We start from the raw sequence: 19,512 nt of genomic DNA on the forward strand, positions 1-19,512 counted from the left end.
GCTTAATATGATGTTATATCTGTCTTGATCAGATATGCCCTGTCCCATATCTCTTGATTCAATTCAGAGGACTTATGATCCTCTCTTTCCTGATCTTTTTAGATCATGATGCCTCCAAGAAGGAGACCCAACTCAAAGAACAACAACAATGCTCCTCCACCACCTCCTCCTTAATTTGATCTCGCATCACTCCAGACAGTTCTAACTGCCGCAATGGTGGCAGCCATGTTGCAAATGAACCCTGGTGGCTCAGGAGGTGGTCCCCAACCCCAAAACCCAGAAGACAGCCAGGGACACCAAAAAGGGGGTTCCTATAAAGACTTCATGAACGCGAAACACACATCGTTCGATGGCACTGGAGGTTTCATTTCCCTAACTCGATGGTTCGAGAAAATCGAATCAATCTTCGAAACCCACATCGTGGGTTTGCTGCTTGCACCTTCCTTGACAAAGCCCTGACTTGGTGGAACGGCCGAGTCAAATCCTTAACTCTATCTGTAGCAAATGTCACGGGTTGGGAAGCCATGAAGGAGCTTCTGCTTGCAGAGTATTGCCCTCTGGGCGAAATTCAGAAGCTAGAACACGAACTCTGGAACCTAAAGATGAAGGGTTCCGACATAGCCTCTTATACTTCAAGATTCGATGATCTAGCGTTACTCTGTCTAGGAATGGTTAACCCGGAGAGTAAAAAGATTGAGAGGTTCATTTGGGGGTTGACCCAGCCAACAAAATGGAATGTTTAAGTTGCGAAGCCAGACACCTATGACAGCGCTAAATGTCTTGCAAAACTCTTGATCGATCACGAAGAAAACTCTAATGAGGAGGCTACCACCCTCGAGCCAGTCACAAGTGGAGGTGGAAGCAAAAAGAAATTCTGGAACAAGCGGAAAGCCCAGAGTACGCAAGGGTCTTCTAAGAAACAGCAAACAGTAGCAGTCCATGCTGCTACTACCCCTGTTGCTGTTTCAGTTGTCGGATCCATGGCCCAAACTCCTACCAGTAGATACACTGGTACCCTTCCTTGGTGTAGTAAGTGTAGCTACCATCACCGTACTCCTGGTCCATGTCGCGAAAGAATCTGTGACAACTGTGGCAAGAAGGGCCACCTTGCTCCAACCTGTAGAAAACCAGCCAAATCAACAAACCAATCATCTGGAGCGGGCCACCTTGCTCGAACCTTGGCTCGATTTGATGTCTGCCTTGACCGATTCTAACTTCTTCTTACGCATTCACGGTGTGAATTCTTAGGGATTCATGACGTGAATCCTGGCAAATTACAGTTTCATTTTCTGTTTAATATTAATCTTTTGGGATGTTTTTTGTTGGTCTTGTTTTCAGTTTAGTTTTGTAGTAATGGCTCCCAGAAGAGAGGTTCCAACCGGGGTTTCTACTTTACACCCATTTTATGTTTTTCCAACGAATGTGTCTCGGGATGTTTATACGTGTTGGAACAACCAACTAGGATGGTTTTACAACTAAGAATTTTCTATTGCCCCTACCATTCATTAGGCACGACTGAGGGAGGTTGGACTTGTGGATCAGATGTCTCAATATCTCACTAAGTTGTTTTTGGGGAATGGATTTTCGTTCACATGTAAAGGGTGGTACAATCTGTTTGCTATCCAAGAGAGAGTGTACAAGGAATTGTGTGTTGAGTTCTTTTCCACCGTGGTGTTTCACGAGAATGTCCAAGATCCTACTTTCCCACAAGCATTGGTTTTTCGTTTGGGTGGGGAATATAGAGAATGTAGTTTGGTGGAGTTTTCATGGAGGATGGGGTTTTACGAGGCTTAAGAGACCATGACTCATGAGTTTGTATTATTTCTGGAGGCCACACATGGATATAAGAATGGGGTATCGGGTCCTGAGTTCTGGAGCAATATTGCATCTAGTGTTTTCAACTCCGAAAAGCATCATCAAGTCACCTGTTCATCGCCTTATCCATCGCCTTATCACATTCTCTATTCACCGCAAATGCCATGGTGATAAGGTTACCAAAATTAACTAGTTCTTATTATGGTGCATTCTACAGCCGTGCGTGTGCTGTAATATTCCGCACTTCTTGGCCCACTAGTTGGCGGAGTCTGCAGCAAGTTCCCGTCCCCGGAGCCCTATTTGTGGAGGCCACTTTATTACACGTCTGGCCCAGTTTTATGGTCTCATTGTTCCCGGAATCACCCGTTCTTGGACTTGCATGGAGGGAACTGGATTCTCTATGGGATACTTTGAAACAATGAGGCTGGTTCAGAATTTTAGGTCTCATTGGGGCCTGGTTCATACTGATGATGAGGGTAATGATGGAGCGCAACCTGGTGCACAACCTAAGCAACAACCACATCAAAGGCCTCATCTATGGAACGTGTGGGGATGAGGAGAGAGGGGGAAGCTAGTGCATCCACCCGCACCTGTGGTAGGATCACATTTAAGGATGATATGGGTGGGTATTTCGATCAACTCTCGTTAAGAGTAAATTGGAGTGGAGGCACTATAGAAAATATGGTGCAACATTTGCATGTGGAGCAACCTCCTCACCTAGGGTATCATTACCCAATTTGCCCGAGGTGGAGTCGGTATTGAGGCCAAGGGGGAGATGGAGTTGGTACAAGTAGAGCACGTGATGAAGAAGATGACGATTGATTTTTCTTGTTTAGTTTTTATTTTTAGTTTACGTTGCATTTGTTTGGTTTTTAAATTTGTTATGGTTTGTAAAACTTAATAAACTATTATGTTACTTTTAGTCTTCCTTTCTTGGCTTTATTTTCATATTTGCTTTGGAGTCTTGGAAAAGAAGGTCAAGTCGATGTTTCCAAGAGATAAATCTAGTTGAGGTAATTGAGTGAATTGTTTCCATATATGAAAAAAAAACTTCTCCATAAATACTATTGAAATCAGAAACCAAACACAAAATGTAATCTCTTATGACCAAATAAGGATCCCTAAACTTGTTGTTTAGTGGATCTCGTTTTTTAAACATTTGTCCAAGAGTCAACAGATCAATAGGGTTCATGGAAGGAAAGTCTATTGGAGTAGCAACCCATGTTTCATCATTTTTTGTTGGAAAAACTATTCAATGTGTCTTGTGGTCCTAAATCTTCTAATTTTGAGGTTATTTAAACCAATGATATGTTTTAAAGACCAAACAAGATTCACTCCCTGATATCATTGATGTATGCAATCAATCATAAATCATAAGTCGGGAAACAAAAAACGGATAGAGAGAATGATTATAATTCATGTCTCGGTCCATATGATATCTAGAATGGAGGAAGATATGATCCCTTATCTAATGGACAAGTCATTTGACTAGGTCAGAGTTTGGTAGCGGCTTTAAGAGCTACAATATCTAGTCGGGATCTTAGAGTCATACGCAATAATAGTTTTAGATTTATCCAAGTGGAAGACTGTTGGATTAGATGTCTAAGCCCATAACTTATATTGGTATGTATTCGGCCCAAGAGTAGCATGGTTCATTTGGGTTGCACTTCACCAGAACAATTTATATGGATAGTTTTTTTTTAGAATAATAGGTTTATGATTTAAATTAATATATTATAATTTCTGATATATTAATATGGAATCATATTATTTAATTAGTATTGATAAAAAATTAATTTAGTGATCAAAAATGAACTAATTAAATATGCACTCTTATATATATGGTGGGCCAAGTTCATTTAGGTTGGGCTAAGCTTTCATAGATAGTCCATGAAGTTTTTAACCCATGGATTCCTATGGAAATTAAAGAACATGGGTATTAGGGTTTACATGAATGTAACCCTAATCCTCCATACAATAAAAAGAGGTCCTTGGTTGTGACAACCAGAAACTTTCATTCTGTTCGATTGGTCAATTTTTATCAATGTTAGATTTGATTTCGTGACATTTTAACACCATTTAAGGGTTCGTTTCAGTGTTCTAAGCCGGAGTACAGCCAAGAACGAGGTTAGGAATTAGTCAGCATGTCGTAAATAAGCAAAACCGAGCCTTACAACCTCTTGAGAGGTGTCTACGGCCGCCCACATGGGTGTGCGGCCGCACACCCATCCCCCAGCCGCACACTCCCCTCTATATATAGGGGAGGACCCCCTTCATTCACTTTTTCTTCTTTTGGTTGCCCTCCACTTTCTCTCTCTACTTTCTCTCTCTAAAAATCTCATCCATGAACACTACAAGGGCCTCAAAAACGCGAATAACTCCATCATCTAGCTTATTATAGAGGTAAAACACCTAAATATAAGCCTAAAACTCTTCATGTTCTTTGTGTTTTTCATCCTTTGAAAGTGTGCAGCCACACACCTTCATAAGGTGGCCGCACACACACTAAAACTATCCAAAGTGAAGAGTTTGGCCTCCATATACTAGTTGGACTTGGTATTAGCACTAGAACACCTGAAAATCGACATTTTGGGCACAAATGAGGAGTGTACGGCCACACACTCCTATGTACGGCCACACACACCCTCTGTACGGCTGCACACTCCTGTGTGCAGCCGCACACACAGTCTGGCCGCACAACACTCACTCTAATGTCCGTACACCTCCCTTATTTGATCATATAGGGTCCCAACAAGCATTTTCCAAGTCTTTAGAGTGGTTTCCAGTCATTTTTAGTCATGAAACACCTTAATTCTAACACACATATGTGTCATCACATGTTAATAGGATCCACTTGCGTACGAAACATCGGTTGACACTCAACATTAATAACCAATCATACACCCAAATCCTAAGTCAAACGGTGAGTTCATACCCCCACACTTTTCCTAGTTTTTCATGTTTTCAGGGGGGGAATACAAGCTAAACATAAAGGTTTTCATAACTTAAAAACTAATACAATTACAATGGTTTACTATCAATCATTTAGATATAATTATCCCTTTTGTAATATGCGAAGCATAAGGGATGTTTTCTAATCATAGTTGGATAGTTTTCAAAACCATACACGAACATAAGAAACCATTCAAACTATAATAAGTATATTTTGGGATCTCATTACCAGCCTTAAAGATTCAAACTTCATGCAAAGTCAAACATATAAACTATGTTAGATTTAGTTTATACATTTATACGAATACAAAACTAGAGTATCATGCTAAATAATTATTCTTACGTATAATTATTTCTACTCTACAATTTCAAACTCGAGAACAACCAAACAACACGTAAATTAGTTAATATAGGATTGTGAGACTTATCTTCGTTATGCCCCTCGGTGTACCAATAAATCCACACCAGTAGTATAACCAGAGTATCCTGGAGGGAGAGCGTGAAATTTGTGAATAGATCTAATCGGGACCGATAATCCCACTCCTGAACTGTTAGCTACAGTTAGGTAGGAACGCCTGGGGTGACAAATTTTGTTATCGTACGACGCCTAAAGAATGCCAAGGAGGTCATCGGTCCTATTAGTTTGGTTATACGACTCACAATAAGTATAAACTAACCTTTGTTTACGAGATTTCTTTCTTCCATAGTTTTATTTTAAGTAATGAAACTACCTATCTACTTACTGGAGGATATTCCAGGGACACAATCTTTGGTTTTTTTTATGTAATAAAACTACTATACATACTGGTGGTAACCAGGGTTTCCAAACGATCATACATTACATACTGGTGGTAGCCAAGGTTTTCGAACATAACTTACATTACGTACTGGTGGTAGCCAGGGTTTTCAAACATAATGTACTTTTTATATAGAAACCAACAAACATGTTAGAAAATATTGGATTTTCTTGGTAAGCATGCATATGTATTTCAAATCTTGATAACAACGGTTTTCGATATAATTGACATTTTACTTATAATGGAAAGAAATTATTTATACAAACTCAGTGTCTAGTTTTCAATACAAAAACATGCTTATGAACTCACCAGCTTTATGCTGATACGTTTTCAAAACCGCTTGTATTCTCAGGGAAAAGATAGACATATACCTTTCCAGCTTTTGGAAAAGACGGAGCATTTTTGGAGTCTCGTCTTTATCTTTTGCTATATGTTGTTATGTTCAAACTATGTTCTCAAAACAGATGTAAATATTCATATTGTAATGTAATGGTTATGTTTACTTTCATTGCTATGATATGTTTGTTGTGATACTACGTATGATGTCACCCGCCCCCGGACGTTTCCACCCTTGTTTTTCTGACGGTTCGGGGGTGTGACATTGGCACATGAAATGGCACTAGCGTGTGAGTAAAACAACAGGGGGCTAATTTCTACTGTGCTGACTATTCTCTCAATTTTTCCAAGGTGTTTATGGTGATTTTTGATTCCACTTGAGGCTTCCACAATATTGGGGCTAATCTCTGAAAGTTCAAGACTTGAAGCCACATCAAAAGGTATGTTATCTAACTAGGATTATGCAGTATAGTTGCTTCATATTATTCTAGTTAGGATAAAACCTTGAAATATTGAATATTTGCTTGTATAATAAATAAAACATAAATCCAAGGTTTATAGGGTTGCATGTACACCATAGGAGTGTTAGAATGCTCAAAACCCATCAGTTTAGAGGGTCAATACAAGGTTGGTGAGTGTTATAGGTTTTTTGATAACAATAGTAATACTTTTAAAAGTGATGTTTTCAAAGGAAAAAATTGAATGCATAAGGTAGATGAATCTTCAAAACTTGTAAAAATTTGTATTTTAGGGTTTGACATAGGTTTTGGTCCTTGGATTTAACCATCAAACAACATGTATGTTGTTCTTGGGTGAAACCTTACCAGCATCATCATCAAACTCAAAATTCATGGATATGTTCATGAGTGTTCAAAAAGAATGGTGTAGAAGAAGGAGAAGTGCAAGAAAAACCTTTAAAATAAGAAAGAAAGTGAAGGAAGATGAAGGATTTTCGTGATTACCTTGAAGAAGAACCCTAGAAGATGAAGATTTGAAGGTTGAGAGATGTTCTTGGCTGGAGAATTTTGTGGGTTTTGAGAGAGAAAGAGAGAGTTTGAGTGTGGTAAAGAGAGGAGTCTGAGAGAGAGAATGAAAGGAAGTTGGAGTGTAAGAGAGGATAAAATGATTGAAAGACTTGGGGAAGAGGGAGCATAGCATGTGGTGGATGATTTTTTTTTAGTATGAGGGGTATTTTCTATCATAATTATATTTTTAATCTAATTTCTCTTTAATTTTTATAAAGCCCTAATTTTTATAAAAAGGCTTCTTTATTTAATTCTTAACTTATTAAAAATCTTTGTTTTTTGCTCATAAAATATGTTGCATGTTTGATAATTAAATTTTTATGTCTATGATTATTTAATTCTTATAGAGTTTTTAGGTTTTAAAGTTTATAACTTTGGATTTTTGGGCTCTTTTGGGCTTTTGGAACATTGTTAGACATTTACCATCATGTTGAAATGAAATTAGCAGATTTTAATTTATTTTTAGGGTTTTGTACCCTTTTTTAATTGTAACAATTGTTTAGAGTCAAGTTACAAGAATCGTAAGAGTCAAGTATATGAGTCCTAGATTTTACTTGGATCCTAGTTTATACAAGATTGTGAATTAATTCCTATTACTAGGTCATGGCATGATGTGAATATATGGTTTATAAAAAGTTGAATATGTCCGAAAATGACCTGAATTTGACAATTGTCACAATATGTACATAGGATGCACTCTAACACTAAACAAACATTCCTTCCAAATCAATCTGATGTTGATCACTATAAGAAGCTTCGATCTCATTATTGGCATGGATTGGTTTAGTCTTTATCGCGTCGATATCATGTGTTACAAAAAGATTGTTCGCCTTAATCTGACAAGTAACGAAACCCTCATCATTTATGGCAACAAACTCGACGTATAGCTACAAATCATCTCTTGCATCAAATCCCAAAAGTATCTACGCCACGAATACCACGCCTTTCTACCTCATGTGGTAGATAAGAAGCAGGAGGTGAAAGACATCAAATATATTCCTGAAGTCTTTAACTTTCCAGATGTATTCCTAGAAGGCCTTCCAGGAGTACAACCTATGCGACAAATCCAATTCCAAATTGACTTAATTCCTGGAGCCACCCTCATAGCCAAATCCCCATACTGTTTAGCACCAAAAGATATGCAGGAGTTGTCCAGTCAGTTGAATGAACTACTAACCAAACGATTCATTAGACCAAGCTTCTCACATTAGGGAGCACCAGTCCTATTTGTTAAGAAGAAGGTGATGGGTTTTGAGCATTCTAACACTTCCTAAGTGTACATGCAACCCTAATAACCTTGGATCTATGTTTGTCTAATTATCATGCAAAGTTGAATTCCAAGGTTATACTCCTATCTAGCATACATGGGGAACAATTTTATCATAAAGTATAGATAGAATAACTTGTTGGGTTTTGAGCAATCTAACACTTCCTAAGTGTGCATGCAACCCTAATAAACCTTGGATCTATGTTTGTCTAGATACATGCAAAATAATAATTTTCCAAGGTTTATAACCTATCTAACATGGCATGGGGAACATTTCAACATAAAAGGAGTTAGAAGAGATTACATACCTTTTGGTGTGTTGGGTTCTTAGGAGTTTGAGGGCCAAGCACCAATAGTGTGAATGCCTCAAATGGAATCACAAACACCACAAACTCTTGGAAAACTTTGAGAGAGTATATACACCTTGTATAAATCGGCCACACACATGCACACACACACTAGATCACTAGCTTTCTCTTAGGCTCCATTTCATACTCCATAAGCATGCTTATATAGTGTGCATGGTTAGGGTGAAACCCTAATAACCCATGTCTTTTCCTTTTCCAAGGATCCATGGGTTAAAAGCTCCATGGATCATCCATGGACTTCCACATAAGCCTAGCCCATTAACAAATGAGTATTAGCCCACACTATATAAAACAAATAGCCCATAATTTAATTAGTATTCCTTTTAATCTCCAAATTAATCCATAATTAATTTAAGACTAAAACTAATTAAATAACGTAACTTCATATTAATATATTATAACTCATAATATATTAATAAACATATGTGTATAACTCTCATAAAATTATCCATAATAGTTTGGATGAGATGCAACCCAAATGGACCATGCCGGTCGGGTCAAGTATATACCAAATAAGTTATGGACTTAGACACCTTATCCAACAGACTCCCACTTGGATAAGTCTAATAACTATATTTGCCTATAACTTCAGGAACCAACCAACAATCGTAGCTCTCGAAAACTCCCTCGAACAATGAAGACTCTGTCGAACTATGAAGCGCCATTTTAGATAAGTGATCACATAATCCTCTGTTCTCATGATATCAGCCGGACAAACACATGGAACTATGTCTTGCTTATTGTCTAGCAGTTGTTTCTCGATTTTCCGATTTGTTTGACGAAGAACTTTACTGAACACATCGGTTTAGTTCTGACCAGGCCTGGTACATGGGTCAACACAAAATCATCGAGGGGCCCGGATATCGCTTCTATTTCTAGAAGGAACAGATAAACTTCGACTGATATGCTTGTTCTACTACTTATTGAATTGTACACAAAGGCACATTTTATAACATCAAGTTACTGATGCGTTTACGTGCAATCAATGCACAACCAACTCATAGGTAACAACTCATATCTCTAGGTTTAAAGATTTATATGATGTTATCGTCTCACGATCACTCGAGATAAATTCCATGAAGTGATACAAGTGAGCGTGGGTTTATACCAATACTCATAACTTATGAGTACTCATGAATGTTGCAGCAACCATTGCCATGTCTAAACACCTTTAAGGCATCTACAAACCCAATTCATGACAATCTTGATTCATACCTACTTCCGACGTATGATCGATTGTGGAGGTTTGAATAAATTAATTATTCTGGAAGTCAAAACATGCGAAACTGAAACAATATTAAATAATTGACAATGATAGTAACACTTTACTCATAAATAAATCACAAATTTTATTCATCATCAAATGTCGATTACATTTTACAAGTTTCAGGAAAACTATCTAATCTGTAAAACTAATATCGTCCCTCAGCCCGATGCGTCTCGCATGCTGAAAATGCTTAACCCTCGTCAGTCCCTTCGTAAGGGGATCTGCAGGATTCTCATCTGACGATATCCTCCTTGTCACAAGGAGTCCTTCTTCAATCTTGTGTCTTATGAAGTGATATTTTCTGTCAATGTGTCGGGATCTGCCATGATCTCTTGGTTCCTTGGCTAAGATAACCGCACTATTGTTGTCACAGAAAATCTCTATAGGTTCCTTAATAGCTGGTACAACTCCAAGGTCTCCGATGAAGTTCTTTAGCCATATCGCCTCCTTCGCTGCTTCACTCGCTGCTATATACTCTGATTCACAAGTCGAATCAGCCACCGTCTCCTGCTTGGAACTCTTCCAAGAAATTGCCCCTCCATTTAAGGTAAAGATCCAGCCCGACTGAGAGCGTAAATTATCCCTATCAGTCTGAAAACCAGCATCACTATACCTAATATTCTCAAGTCATCACTGCCACCAAGGGTAAGGACCCAATCCTTAGTCCTCCGCAGGTACTTGAGAATGTTCTTTACCACGGTCCAATGAGCCTTGCCAGGGTTCCCCTGATACCTGCTGACCATGCTCAAAGCAAATGCCACATCAGGACGGGTACAAGTCATAGCATACATGATCGAGCCAACTGCGGAAGCATATGGTAATTGGCTCATCTCAGCTAACTCTGCCTCTGTACTCGGACTCTGAGTCTTACTCAGTTTGGTATTGCTTTGGATCGGTAAATCTCCTTTCTTGGAATTCTCCATGTTGAACCTTTTCAACACCTTATCCAAGTAGATACTCTGACTAAGTCCAATTAGTCTTCTACTCCTTTCTCTTAATATCCTTATCCCTAGGATATAGGTAGCCTCCCCTAGGTCCTTCATAGCAAAGCACTTCCCAAGCCAGGACTTAACCTCCTGCAAGGTTGGGATGTCATTTCCTATGAGTAGTATGTCATCCACATACAGTACCAAGAAGCTAACTATACTCCCACTAGCTCTGACATACACGCAAGACTCATCTTCGCTTCTCAAGAAGCCAAACTCTTTTACCTTCTCATCAAAACAAAGATTCCAGTTACGAGATGCTTGTTTTAATCCATAAATGGATTTCTTAAGCTTGCATACTCTATTAGGGTACTCTGCATTGACAAAACCCTCTGGCTGATTCATGTACACATCCTCAGCCAACTTTCCATTAAGGAAAGCGGTTTTGACATCCATTTGCCATATTTCATAATCATGAAATGCTGCAATGGCTAACATAACCCTAATATACTTAATCTTGGCCACCGACGAGAAGGTTTCATCATAATCAATACCTTGAGTTTGAGTAAAACCCTTCGCAACCAGTCGAGCCTTATAAGTATGCACTTTTCCTTCCATGTCGGTCTTCTTTTTGAAGATCCATTTGCACCCGACTGTTTTACGGCCTGGTACATTGTCAACCAAGTTCCAAACTTGATTGTCATACATGGACTGTATCTCGCTGTCCATAGCCCTTCCATTTAGCAGACTCCGGGCCTGCCATGGCTTCCTTAACACTGCTAGGTTCATCCAAATTTACTAGTGTACTATCACTAATAAACGTATCACCTTCCGTAGTAATATGAAAACCATAATAAAACGAAGGTGTGTTCCTAACCCGTGTGGAACGTCTCGGAGGTACAGACTCGTCAGCTGGATCAACAGGAGTTTCCTCCTCAGGTTGATTGCTAGTGTCTGAGGTTCCTTCACCAATTGATTCTTGAATTTCTTCAAGATCAATCTGCCTCCCACTGTCTCCTTGGCTTATAAATTCTTTCTCGCGAAAGATCCCTCTTCGTGCTACAAAGACCACATTCTCACTGGGTCTGTAGAAGAGGTAACCGAAGGATTTCTGTGGGTAGCCGATGAAAATACACCTTTCACTTCGGGGTTCAAGCTTATCATGAGTTTCGCGCCTCACGAAGACTTCGCAACCCCAAATTTTGATGTGGTCCAAATTGGGAACCTTCCCAGTCCACATCTCATGAGGTGTTTTGGTAACCTTCTTTGTAGGGACTAGATTAAGGATATGGGCGGCAGTCTCTAAGGCATACCCTCAAAAAGAGATTGGTAACGAAACTCGACTCATCATAGAGCGAACCATGTCCAACAAGGTTCGATTACGCCTCTCAGCTACACCATTCAGCTGTGGTGTCCTGGGAGGAGTCAATTGTGAGACAATCCCACACTCCTTAAGGTAGTCAAGGAACTCGGTACTAAGATACTCACCACCTCGATCGGATCGAAGCATCTTAATGTTCCTGCCCAATTGATTTTCTACTTCCTGCTTGAATTCTTTCAAAGGTTTCGGACTTGTGTTTGATTAAGTAGACATACCCATATCTACTATAATCATCAATAAAAGTCACATAATACCGATTAGCGTCCCTTGTGGCGGTTTTGAATGGTCCACATACATCAGTATGTATTAGGTCCAACAAACCTTCACCCCTCTCACTAGTTCCAGTGAAGGGTGATTTTGTCATTTTTCCAAGTAGACAAGATTCACAACTATCATCTGATTTGATGTCAAATGATTCCAAGACTCCATTCTTTTGGAGTTGGCCTATGCGTTTCTTGTTTACATGTCCAAGACGACAATGCCACAATGATGCTTTATCTAGGCTAGTAGAAGAATCAATATACAACACATTATTTCCTAAGTTGTCTACAATCGACACAGTTTCATACACACCATCACAAGGTAATGCTTTAAAATAAAACACATTATTAAAGAAAGCATTAATACCACCACATTCATTATCAAACGAAAAGGTAAAACCTTGTTTGTACAAAGCATGAAAAGAAATAATATTCCTCGCCATTTCAGACGAGTATACACATTTATTCAAATCTAATTTTAACCCATTATTAAGCAACAAAGTATAAACTCCAATCTTGGAAACAGGTGAAGCCTTCCTATTCCCCATGATTAAGTTTATCTTCCCGTGCTCCACATCCTCACTTCTTCTTAGGCCCTGCAAATCAGAACATATGTGAATACCACATCCTGTATCAAGCACCCAAGAGTTAGAATATGTTGAGTAATTAGACAATATAGTGTAAATACCTGCATAGGTGGGTTTCACTTTCCCATCCTTTAGATCCTGCAAGTACTTAGGGCAGTTTCGCTTCCAGTGTGCCTTTTCATGGCAATAAAAGCATTCAGCATCCTTTGGAATGGCAGAAGGAGTGACAGAACCGTTCTTAGTCTTTGATGAGGAGCCTTCAAGAGACTTTCCCTTGGTACCCTTCGAAGGGTGCTTCCTCTTTTTCCCTTTGCCTTGCCCAATAGCTAAAACAGGGGTAGAAGTCGGAGTAGGAGTAGTAGAGGTAACAACCGCTTTACCCTTAAGACCGGTTTCCGCGGTCTTCAAGAGTCCTTGAAGCTTGCTGAGGGTAACTTCCTCCTTGTTCATATGATATGTCATTCGGAAATGATCATAACAAGAAGGCAAGGAGTGCAAAATGATGTCAATTGCTAACTCCTCGGGAATGTTAACATTCAGCTTCAGCAAACGGTCCACATACCTTTGCATCTTTTGCATGTGGCCCGTGACGGATTCACCGTCCTTCATGCGGGTAGTTATTATGGAGGAGATTATTTCATACCGCTCCTGACGAGCACTCTGATGGTACCTTTCCATCAAGTCTTGGTGCATCTCAAAAGGGTAGAAATCTTCATACGACTTTTGGAGCTCGGCTGTCATCGTGGCCATCATGATACATGCCACCTTAGTAGCATCTCTCTCATGAGTCCTGAATTCAGCGATCTCCTCAGGAGTAGCAGTAGACTCATCAAGTTCTTTTAACTCCTTATCGAGGACATATTCCTTGTCCTCGTAACGAGTAACCATCCTGATGTTCCTAATCCAATCCATGAAGTTGGAACCATCAAAGATGACCCTCCCACAAAGATTCATGAGAGAGAAAGAACCAGTTGGGTTAGAGCCTGAAGCATTAGTGTTGGAAGACATCTGAAAGAAGAAAGTAAGTTTAGATTAGATATTTAGGATCCTTAATAAGACACCCAAATGTAATATTAAGGCTAAGATCCAATCACAATATACTACACTTAGAAGAGGGATGTCGTAATCTAAGTAATAATATATTTGAAAGGTAGGCGAATGACGATTCACCAATTTCCACCATGAAAACGAAATGATTTGTTAGGTTTAATTGGATTTGAAATTCCTAGATTCTTTTGAGATTCATTGAACTTTTCAATGGCATGTTTCAATCTCGATTGTGCCCTTCAAGTTTTGTGACTGGGATGCCGAGGATCACAAAACAAGGTGTGAATAACCATGCTAACTCACTTGGTACTCCTAATATTATCACCTAATCAATGTGCCGGTTAACCACACACGCTCCATTGATCTATGACAACATTAAGTTACCCTTCGTGATCCTTACTAGTTCTAGCTAGTGTGCCGGTTAACCACACACGCTCCACTAACGACTTGGTAAGGTACAAAGTGTGAATTCCATGGATTAGCACCATGTTCACATTTTCCTAAAATAACTAAGATTGGGAATTAAAAGAGTTTAGTTATTTTATAATATTCATTATACTTTTAATGAGGATTTAAAGTCATTGTTCTACCCGTTCGGCTAACGACCCTCCACCGATCAAGCAAGCGGTGGGTGAGAGTATACACCCATTAAGTCGCCATTTTATAGGCAACAACCTTATACCCACCTTATAGACCGGTTTCGTGAATGAGGCCTACTAACGGTAAAACGACTTATTCTTATACATATATATAATAATTAACCATTAATGTTATAAATAGTATAAGGGTTGAATTTTAACTATTAAAACTCTAAGGTTTGGAATTAAAGTTTATTAAAGTGTGTGAAACTTTACAAATTCCAAAACTTGAGGGCAAGTTTTGTAACTTTGCAAAACTCTTCATTTCATAACTTATGAATTAAAGGTTCATAAAAATGAAGACTCTTCATTTTCATGTAACTTATGTGTTTTAAGTGTGTGTTAAATGAAAGTGACCTTTGGTAATCCATAACTTGAGGACAAATTATGGACTCCATTAAAACACATAAATGATTAAGAATTAATTCTAAACAATTCAGCAAATAATTCCTATCATTTTCTAAATTCATAAGAACATGAACATGATCATCAAAATTCAAGAATTATATGAACACATAAAATCATGGAATTTTGATATATGCTATTGTAAATGGATTAGAACAACCATTACACCAACTAAAATAAGTTTTATAACACCAAAACAATTTAGGGTAATGTTTCTAGTCCATTTCCAGCAGCAAAAGTCGAGATTCTGCATTCTTTCGATCCTACTCGCCGAGTGCACGAACGGACTCGTCGAGTAGGTTGAAGTTTGCCTTGGACTCGGCGAGTCCCCCCAATGAACTCGGCGAGTCCACCATGCAGACAGCAACGATTTCGACTTTTTTCACTATTTTGCATCAAGTATCAAACAAGCAAGCCTAGGCTCTGATACCACTGTTGGGTTTTGAGCAATCTAACACTTCCTAAGTGTGCATGCAACCCTAATAAACCTTGGATCTATGTTTGTCTAGATACATGCAAAATAATAATTTTCCAAGGTTTATAACCTATCTAACATGGCATGGGGAACATTTCAACATAAAAGGAGTTAGAAGAGATTACATACCTTTTGGTGTGTTGGGTTCTTAGGAGTTTGAGGGCCAAGCACCAATAGTGTGAATGCCTCAAATGGAATCACAAACACCACAAACTCTTGGAAAACTTTGAGAGAGTATATACACCTTGTATAAATCGGCCACACACATGCACACACACACTAGATCACTAGCTTTCTCTTAGGCTCCATTTCATGCTCCATAAGCATGCTTATATAGTGTGCATGGTTAGGGTGAAACCCTAATAACCCATGTCTTTTCCTTTTCCAAGGATCCATGGGTTAAAAGCTCCATGGATCATCCATGGACTTCCACATAAGCCTAGCCCATTAACAAATGAGTATTAGCCCACACTATATAAAACAAATAGCCCATAATTTAATTAGTATTCCTTTTAATCTCTAAATTAATCCATAATTAATTTAAGACTAAAACTAATTAAATAACGTAACTTCATATTAATATATTATAACTCATAATATATTAATAAACATATGTGTATAACTCTCATAAAATTATCCATAATAGTTTGGATGAGATGCAACCCAAATGGACCATGCCGGTCGGGTCAAGTATATACCAAATAAGTTATGGACTTAGACACCTTATCCAACATAACTTACCTTGTTGTTGTTTGTGTTCCTTGAAACCTTGTGAGCCTAGCACCCTAAGTGTGATGCCTCAAATGCTTCACACAACACCAAATGCTCTTGGAAGAACTTATGAGAGAACACACACTTCTTCAAAATCGGCCAAGCCCTCTTATTTCTTAGTGTAGCCGATTTTAGGTGGAGAACATGTTACTTATATAGTGTTGACACATCTAGGGTTAAACCCTAATGTGTCATGCCTCTTCATTTCCATGACCCATGGGTTTGTAACTCCCATGGAGAATCCATGGAGCATCCTATGGGTGGAACCCAACTTGATAGTCCATGGAGCCTTTTAGCTCACTATACAAGATATGGATGATTTACATAATCAACCCATATATTTAATTAGTTATCTTTTGATCACTTAATTAATTCTAAATTAATTCTTGATCAAACTAATCAAATAATATTATTAATATATTAGAACTTATAATATATTAATAATCTCCAAGTGTTATTTCTCTCATTTAGTCTATCCAATTGCATGGTGCCATGCAACCCAAATGGACCATGCCGGGTCGGGTCAAGTACATACCAGAAATAGTTATGGACTTAGACACCTTATCCAACAGTCTCCCACTTAGATAAGTCTAGTAACTATTACTGCAAGTATGACTTCAGGAACCGATCGGCAATCGTAGCTCTTTACAAGGTTTCTCGAAACTGAGAAGATGATGGTACGCCATTTAAGATAAGTGATCATATAATCCTCTGTTCTAGATATCAGTCGGACAAATACATGGAACAATGTCTTAATTATTGTCCGACAGTTTGTTTCCCGATTTCCGATTTGTTTGACAAAGAACTTCATTGAACACATCAATTAGTTCTGACCGATGTCTGATGATACCCTCTTTGCCACGAGGAGTCCTTCTTCGAACCGATGTCTGATGAAATGGTATTTTCTGTCGATGTGTCTGGATCTCCCATGATCCCTTGGTTCCTTGGCTAAGGCAACAACACTTTCACTATCACAGAAAATTTCCATTAGCTCTTTAATAGCTGGTACAACTCCAAGGTCTCTAATGAAGTTCCTCAGCCATAACGCCTCCTTTGCTGCCTCGCTAGCTGCAATATACTCTGATTCACAAGTAGAATCTGCCACTATCTCTTGCTTGGAACTCTTCCAAGAAATTGCTCCTCCATTTAGGGTAAAGACCCAGCCCGACTGAGAGCGGAAGTTATCCCTATCAGTCTGGAAGCTAGCATCACTATACCCTACAACTCTCAAGTCATCACTCCCACCGAGGGTAAGGACCCAGTCCTTAGTACTTCGTAGGTACTTGAGAATATTCTTTACCGCAGTCTAGTGTGCCTTGCCAGGGTTCCCCTGAAACCTGCTAACCATGCTCAGGGCAAAAGCTACATCAGGTCGAGTACACGTCATAGCATACATGATCGATCCTACAGCCGAAGCATAAGGTACTCGACTCATTTGTGCTATCTCAGCCTCAGTGCTAGGGCTTTGTGTCTTACTCAGTTTGGCGTTACTCTGGATGGGCAACTCTCCTTTCTTGGAGTCTTGCATTCTGAATCTCTTCAGAACCTTCTCCAAGTAGGTACTTTGACTAAGTCCAATTAGTCTTTTACTCCGATCTCTCAAGATCCTTATCCCCAAAATATAGGCAGCTTCACCAAGGTCCTTCATAGCGAAACACTTTCCAAGCCAGGACTTTACTTCCTGCAGAGTTGGAATGTCGTTTCCTATGAGTAGTATGTCATCCACATACAATACCAAAAAGCTAACTATACTCCCACTAGCCTTGACATATACACAAGATTCATCTTTACTCCTAGAAAAGCCAAATTCCTTGACCTTTCCATCAAAGCAAAGATTCCATCTGCGAGGGGCTTGCTTTAATCCATAAATGGATTTCTCAAGCTTACACACTCTATTAGGGTACTTGTTGCTGACAAAACCCTCTGGCTGACTCATGTAAACATCTTCAGCCAACTTCCCATTAAGGAAAGCGGTTTTGACATCCATTTGCCAAATTTCATAGTCATGAAATGCGGCTATGGCTAACAGAACCCGAATAGACTTAATCTTGGCTACTCGAGAAAAGGTCTCATCATAATCCACTCCAGGAATTTGAGAGAAGCCCTTTGCAACCAGTCTAGCCTTATAAGTGTGTACTTTACCATCCATGTCGGTCTTCTTCTTGAAGACCCATTTGCACCCTACAGTCTTTCGACCTGGTACATTCTCAACCAAGTTCCAAACTTGATTGTCATACATGGATTGTATCTCGCTATCCATAGCCTCTTTCCATTTAGCAGACTCGGGGCCTGCCATGGCTTCCTCGTAGCTGTTAGGGTCATCTTGACTTACTAGTGTCTCATCACTAATAAGTGTCTCACCTTCTGCAGTAATATGGAATCCATAGTAATGCTCAGGTGCACTCCTAACTCTCGTGGAACGCCTCAGAGGTACAGATTCGTCAATTGGCTCAACAGGAGTTTCCTCCTCAGGTTGAGGGCTAGAGTTTGAAGTTCCTTCACCACTTGACTCTTGAATTTATTCAAGATCAACTTGCCTCCAACTGTCTCCTTGGCTTATAAATTGTCTTTCTCGAAAGACTCCTCTTCTTGCTACAAAGACCACATTGTCACTAGGTCTGTAGAAGAGGTAACCAAAGGATTGTTGTGGGTAGCCGATGAAAATACACCTCTCGCTTCGGGGTTCGAGCTTATCATGAGTCTCGCGTCTCACGAAAGCCTCGCAACCCCAAATCTTGATGTGGTCTAGTTTAGGTACTTTACCAGTCCACATCTCGTGAGGAGTTTTGGCAACTTTCTTTGTAGGGACTAGATTAAGGATATGGGCGGCAGTCTCTAAGGCATACCCCCAGAATGAGATTGGTAGCGAAGCTCGACTCATCATGGAGCGAACCATGTCCAGCAAGGTTCGATTACGCCTCTCAGCCACACCATTCAATTGCGGTGTCCTGGGAGGTGTCAATTGTGAGACAATCCCACATTCCCTTAGATAGTCGAGGAACTCTGAACTAAGATACTCACCACCCCGATCGGATCGAAGCATCTTAATGTTCCTGCCCAATTGATTCTCGACTTCCTGTTTAAATTCCTTAAACTTCTCGAAAGTCTCTGACTTATGCTTGATTAAGTAGACATATCCATATCTACTGTAATCATCAGTAAAAGTCAAATAATAACGATTAGCATCCCTTGTGG

The sequence above is a fragment of the Lactuca saligna genome, chromosome 4, assembly GCF_052625555.1.
Source record: "Lactuca saligna cultivar CGN05327 chromosome 4, ASM5262555v1, whole genome shotgun sequence".
Classification (NCBI taxonomy): Eukaryota; Viridiplantae; Streptophyta; class Magnoliopsida; order Asterales; family Asteraceae; genus Lactuca; species Lactuca saligna.